Source organism: Mytilus californianus, unplaced genomic scaffold, assembly GCF_021869535.1.
Source record: "Mytilus californianus isolate M0D057914Y unplaced genomic scaffold, xbMytCali1.0.p SCAF_9, whole genome shotgun sequence".
Taxonomy (NCBI): Eukaryota; Metazoa; Mollusca; class Bivalvia; order Mytilida; family Mytilidae; genus Mytilus; species Mytilus californianus.
In genome coordinates, this window is record NW_026262745.1 from 58,169,124 (window position 1) to 58,176,880 (window position 7,757).

Consider the following 7,757-nt stretch of genomic DNA (forward strand, 5'->3'; position numbering starts at 1 on the left):
AAATCTATCAATTTTGACATAAAATTGTTTGTGCAGATTAATAAGGTTTGTCTCCCTTTATTCGAGCTTGTTTGTAATACCCTGATTTCTCAATTATATTCATGTCCTTCCGTGAAAATTTGTTTGCTTTGTTCAATTGTCCAAAATAAAATATATGTGAGGGTTAAATGAGCATAAATTACAACTAAAATGAAATATATTTTTTCGGAATTGCGTACAAATTTACCTAGCTTTAACGGCTTTTGGTAAAATTCTACAACTTTTAACCTTTAAAAAATGTATAGTCAATTGATTATATCGGACTTGACAATAAGACTTTGTTATTGTAAAAATCAATTTTAACTGTAACTATGACATGTTGTTTTATGAGATTAAAATTCATTGAATATCATTCAATTTGCAATGTATATGTGTTCATGTTTTAATATCAAATATACTCTATTGCAATCATAAAAATATAGCAAGTTTTCAAATGGAAAGAAATATTGATGATCGAAAATAACTTTTACATAAAAAATGTAATGTATTTTTTACTTCTTTTTGGTAAATTGTATCTATAAAGATTATGTTCCTTAATGACAGGAATTTTTATTCGAGGTCTGTAAAAATACTAGACACAAGCTTTTATTAATACTTCGTTAGTTAGCGAGTAAAAAAAAATCGAAATTTATGACCGTTAAAGAATATTGTTTATACAGCATAAAACATAAAAGGCTCCTTAAGTCTCCATTCGTTGCTGCATAATGAGTCGCTAAAAAACGACGATTTTCAAATAAAATGTCAAAAAATAGTTGTCAAATCCGTGAGTAAATACGTAAATACGTAAACCTTAGCAACAAATACCATGAATTGTGTATTTTAGATATTCAAGATAATTGAAATAAAAATGATCACACACACACACACCCCCCCCCCCCCCCCCCCCCAAAAAAAAACAAAACAAAACATGTAAGATAGCTTTTTGTTTTTTAAATTACATGTTTAATTTGGATATTGGTTGGCTTCGTATTTTACTTGTTTTCTGGTGTTTCTTTTTTTTTAATGACAAATGAAAAAACGAGTCTAATATTTAAAATCTTGTATTAAATAAAATTTTGACCAAAATAAAAACCCAAAATTTGTTAAAATTACTTTAATATACGAGTATTCAATTATAATGTCCATGCCGTACCAAAAAAGCACCCGGAAAATAGCAGTTTGATAAAGGTATTCGTATATACCCGGCAAATAATGACAAATACCAAATTCAATTATTATGTATACATGTATGTATATTATATAATCATCACAACTGTATATTATTGCTTATGTGTATAATATCATCCAACAAATTTCCATTGTCCAGGTGACTGCGACCGATCGATAATATAAGTCCAATATGCGTGTCGTATGCAGAATGTCGTCCCTCCTCTGGTCGGTTGACAAATTAAATATGAAATGACAAGTATAAACACACAAGAGACAGATTATTCGGTCTGTACATGTCTGTATTGGTTGAAGGCATATAATTGCTGATATATTTGTCATTGAAACTCTGATTGAAATTTGTCTTATTGGCATCATACAACATCTCCTTATTTATATTTTGAAAAAAATGTCACTGCCAGCGGTAATGTATAATAAATGATAATATTGATGAACTAATGTTTCTGTTTACGTTAAACAAAATATCAACATTTACTCTTCCCCCAGACAGTCTGAAATATTTTATTATTATATAATGTACACTTTTGTTTGAAGCTTCAGTTTATTTTCTCACGTGTTGTGTTTAAATTTTTCTTTTCAGTGAAAATTAACAGTAAAAATGAATCGAATTTTTGAGGGTTTTATTTATCAGTTATATTGATCAAGAAAACGCGCAATTTCCAAGTATGTAAAGTTTTTATTCCACGATTATTCCACGATTATACTTTAAAATCTAAAATACTGCTCGTTACCACGACTTCAATTATTTTAACAACCCGACAAGTATGAAATTCAATGTATATTTGTAAGAATATATTGGGTATAAGTGAAAAGACAGCAACCCCTCGAAACCAATATGCAGAAGACATCACAAGACCAACATACAGTAGACAGGTTTACCCATATAGTGTATAACAGTTGAGAATTAATTTAACGGAAACAATGAAATATCTGCCATCAACGCCCATTTTATTTTTATAAAAAAAATTCTGAACATGCATGTAATATTTGCCACTGGACGTTAAGCAATTATCAATCGATCATTTTCATAAATGATATTATGTTTTTGAAGCTCAAAGTAAGTATATATTTATATATAGACCGTAACACGTGAAGCTGTGATACTGTGATTCTTTTTTTTTTGTGAAGATGTTTTAAAAATAATGCTTATTCAGAATCTCTATCTCAAGTTAAACATGTTCACTCAGCAAGGTCTGTGTATAATATGAATTCATTTAGGAAATAAGTGTTTAAAAAGAGTAAATTTGGTGTGGGATAATTTCAATTTTCCAAAAAAGATATGATCATCAACGTGTCGTCTATAGAGAATGCAGTCATGCAGCCATTGCCGTGAAAGTACATGCAAATCTTCCATAGGTATACATACAAGTTATCATGATCTAATTTTATATAATCTTTATGGAAAGCCTATGTCTAAACCTTATATGCAATTCTTGTATAGTTTGTCTTTTTAATGGTTTTTAAAACTGACTATTTTAACCCCCTTTTTTACATTTTATCATTATCCTTAAAAGTACATCCGAGAAGAGAGTTGAAATAGTTTGGTAATTTGTAGAAATAAAATGTGCAAACATGTAAGGCTTGTGCATACGCATGCATTTCTTTTTTTTTTAGATTAAAAGTTAGAACTAAATATACACAGGTAACTTTTGAACCGACTGTACCATGTGATTTAAAGCCGAGGTGGACATCCTTGATTGGGTTGGCGATTAGCTTTTTTGTTAATTTGTCTGATACGTATTAGATACAATACAAAGGTAACAAAGAAACAGGCCGGTAACAACTGTTGCCGGATAGTTTTTCTGCACGAGTAGTCAGGTGAAGGTCCGAGGCGATAGCCGAGGACCTTGACCTGACTGCGAGTACAGAAAAACTATACAGCAGTTTGTTTCCGGCCTGTTTTTTGTAACCTTTGTTTTGTATCTGACTTGTACGACGTTTCAAGAAAGATGTAGTACATGTTGCATTTAGAAGAGGTATCAAAATTAAACAGATTAGAAACTTAAATGTTCATATACCAGTTAATGTAAGTTACAGTTTTTCACTTCCTCTCAGCCTATAGTTTTTTCTCAAGGAATTCAAGAATCTAATAATTTCATAAAAAAGAACCATGTCAAGTAAAAGATGAATGTCGTACACATTTGAGACTTGTAAAAATGCAACTTCGCAAGTAAGTAATGTATGAAAAAGATTTCAGAGGTAAGCAAGCTAACATTTGATTTTTATTTGGGGAAAAACGGAAAAAGGGGGGTAAGTAAATTTAAACTGAATAAACAGGCTTGATCCTTTTTTGTTGAAAACATGCAGGATGTGTCATTCCATTCCAACATTCCGCCTTAAAACATAATTAAAATCGTACGTTTGCTCCCAAATATATGAATTCAATATATATGAATTCAATAACAATATAAATGTATAAAAAGAATGAATTTCCTATTTGAATTTCATTAGTGAATGAAATGTTATGACAAAATGAATTTTGTCTTGTTATTAGATATATATATATATATATATATATATAGGCATATATTTTGGGATTTTCTTTTTTAAATTCATGATTAGGTTTTTATATATGTCTCTAATGGTGTTGGTCAGGATTAAACACGTGTCACAATATGATCCAATCGCAGCTTACCATCCAAAATTGGTGACATAAGTTGAATGATTTTCTTCAAGATGTGCTGCCTATTTGAACATGTATTACACGGACACTTTGTATTCATAGGATCAATCGTGCATTGGTGAGTTGAAAGGGATTCTATCTTTTCATTAGATTTGATTTTTTTATATATATTTCCTGTCTTTTTTATTGAAATATAAACGTCGGTACCAGCATTTCTTTACTTTCAGCATTGTCCAGAATACTATTCATGTCCATATATTGAAAAAAAAATACATTTACGGGCCGACCATTTAGCTTCAAAAGGGGGTATGTTTTTATTCTGAGTAAGAAAATTATTTAGTTTTTCAACGCTATCACCCAGATATTTTTTTTCGAAATTAGCAATATTATATACGGTATTCGGAAAATCAGGAATCAGAACATTATTTTGTCATCTGATTGACCACAATATATTTGTTTCTCAAAAAATTGGGGATCAATATATTTTTTTAGGAAAAAAACATAACTCCCCCTTTGAAGTTACATGGTCAATCCCTTAATGTACTGATATGAACAGTAATATACTGGAATTGTTTGAAAAACATATAGTTATTGATGCCAACGTAAATATTTTAATAAAAAAGACAAGAAATATGTCAGTGAAACAAAAAGTTCAAATCTAATTGAAATTTAAAATGCACATGAACTCACTGATCATGCACGAGTGATTCTATTCATAAAAAGTGTCCCTGTAACAACTAAAAAGTGTCCGTGTATCATCTAAAAAGTGTCCGTGTAACACCCGTTAATGTACTGTTTTTCTATAGCTCTGCTGGGGGCAAAGTCGTACAAATGCATGTATAGTGTGCGCCGATACGGGTCACCGAACACTAAACACCTGGTTATCGAATTAGCCTTATTCGGCCACTAACATTACAGTACGTCTAAATACCGCTCAGAACATAAAAAGTGCACTCAGGACATGTAATAGATGTTTTAGTGTGCGTTAAGGGTATGCATTCGATAGATAATTTAATTTTTGATCTTATAATTTTTGTTTTCATAAAATCAATTCAATATTTGAAAAGTTATTTAAGTTTTTATCGACACGTGCCGTTTTTGGGGATATGCATAACCAATTATCATGTTGATTAGGTCGTTTGATATTTAATAATTAGGAGTTTCACTGTGATTAGTGACGGTAATAAACACATACAAGTAAACTTGGCAAACAAAAAAGGTTTCCCTTTGAAAAATAATAAACATACTGTTTTTGCAAAAAATGTTAAATAAACCTTTCATTTTGTTTGTTAATATTGAAGCCAATTGAGAAATCTTCACAAATTCGGGAAATTTTCCATTCAATTTATTTCATTTGAAAACGTTAAAAAATATCGATAAAATTCATTGCAAAATGTGGCGTTCTTGGGGGTCAAAACCCCCGTTTAAACAGCGTTTGTCTCTTTTTGTCTATTGCCGAACATTCTAAAAAATAATGAAACTGGTCGCGAATATCACCGGAATTACATAAAGTACAAATAAAATTTTCTCTCTTATTATTTTGCCATCTACCAATTTCAATAGAAATATTTGTGTTCAAAGTTCTAAATCTACAAAAAGAATCACTATTTTTTGTCATATAGAATATCAAAGTAGGCTTTGCAAGTTAGACTGTTTTTGCATAGTCTGTAATCGTCCCCCCCCCTTAAAAAGAGAAGGTCCGGTAAGGGCTAATTTTGGCCTAAAATTTGACTTACATCTGATGAAAGATTTTTTATATTTTTTAAACACTTAAGTGTCTATTTCAGTCGATTCAATTAGTTTTTTGTAAAATATTTTAACTGATTTGGTCATTAAAGACGCTGAAATTCAAGCTTAAGTATGAAAATCTATCAAATATGCCATAAAACGTCACTTTTCAGATGTTTTTGTTTTGTCTAAAATGAAAGTGGCCGCATTCGTGTTCAGTCTCAACCTTGATATATCTGATGTAATATCATCAAATACAACATATATCTAAATATTAAGACTGAACACAAGTGCGACCACTTTTAATTTAGACAAAAACCGTCTAAAAATTAGCACAAATGTTAAAATTGTGAAAATTTTAATAATTTTGCATGAATTAATTATGCTAGTACCTGATGCATGTGCATTGTATGGTAAAAAAAACAACCAATATTTATGTAACGAAAGTATTATGCTTTCCAATAAATAGCTAAAAGCTTAAATTTTAACAAATTTGTAAAAATGCTATATTTTGGGGTCAAAGTGGGGTCTTACCGGGCCTACTCCTTTCTTGTAACCCCTGATAGTGTTGAACATTATTAATAGACAGCTTACATATGCAAATTTTATCTAAAAAATATTTCGTCATTAAATCTCATTCTTGTCCAGTAAAACATTTCTTGAACTTACTGTACTTATCAAAATTCGATTTTCATATGATCAAATCTCATATAGTAAGAATTAATTTCTTATTAAAATTGTTCTTGTCCAGTATTACAAGCCTTGAATGAATTTAAATAAATTCTGAAATATTAATGTATCTCCGCTTTCCTCTCAGTTTCTGTCGTTTATCATATTTAGGTATTTTTCTAATAATCAAAATTAAAGTTTTTTGTATCACACTCCGTGCAGTGTGATACAAGAAATATGTCTTCATGCAAGAAATACATAACAGGTCACGATCATAAGAGAAACTGTATTAAAATGCATTGAGTGGGTTTTTTTTTTTTTTTTACTTCATAATCGTAAAAATGCACTGCGCATAAAGTAAATTTAATACATGTAACATTAAACAATTCCGAAACAACTTAAAAACATCGTATAACATGTATAATTCAATTTTAATTCTAATAACATAATATCTATAAACAATAAGGATAATCCAATCAATTTTGTTGATTGGATAATTCACGGCTGAGTAGTTGTGTAATCAGTGACACGTGCCCTCATTATTTTATAAATATAATAAATATCTCTCGAAGTTCGTTTTCAAAATCTACCAAAATTTACTACTAAAATAAACAGCGTGCAACGAAAAGATATATCCATCCTGTGTGCATATACGATAACTTTAAAGAGTCCTGGGCATTTTACTGGTTAATATCCATTTGTATTTTAGGTTGCTAGTTGTCGTTATTCAACTTTATTAGTCTTAAGATATACATGTACATGTATTTATAATATTTTTAACAAATTTAATCATTCAAATATGAAAAAGGTCCAATTTGCTCATATAGCTCCTCGTGTAATTTGTTCATAGGGACAGACAATTAAAGGGGGTTATGTTTTTTTTTCTGAAAAAAAATGATCCGGGAGAAAGAAAAAGAACTAGTCAGATGGAAAGTATTTGCCATTCATTTTAATCTTAAATTTATATATAAAAAAATCACGACAAAAAATAAATCATTTGAAATTAGCTTGGTACGAAAAAAAAATCAGAAATCTTAATCTAGCTTATATAGTATCAAAGAGATATAACCTGTTATGTCGATTTTACGATTTTATGACGCGTCACTTTTTTTCACAGTCTGTGGTTCGGTTTGTAATGGTATATATTTTGTATTCTTTGTTAACATATACCTTTTTGTCTACTATTTTTCTTCAATCGATAGAATTTACTTTTAACCATCCACAATATTCATATCTAAAATTGACTGGAACGAATTCGATCATTGTGATCTTTTTTTCTAATATCCAGTGACAAATATTTCAGTGATCAAGAACAATAAAAATGAGGTTTGCAAAGTAAGTCAACCGTGATGAAGAGCAAATATTTTAACCGTCATCCGCCAAAGTATTATGTGGGAAGTGAGTGCCCTGCAACATATCATTTTAGGACCCCTCAAAAGTGTTCTTGCAAAGGTTTGTATGTGTCCAAGCACTGGCTTTACCCCGCCGTTGCATCAGGTGTAATGTCTCAGGCCATTTTATCCTGTTGATA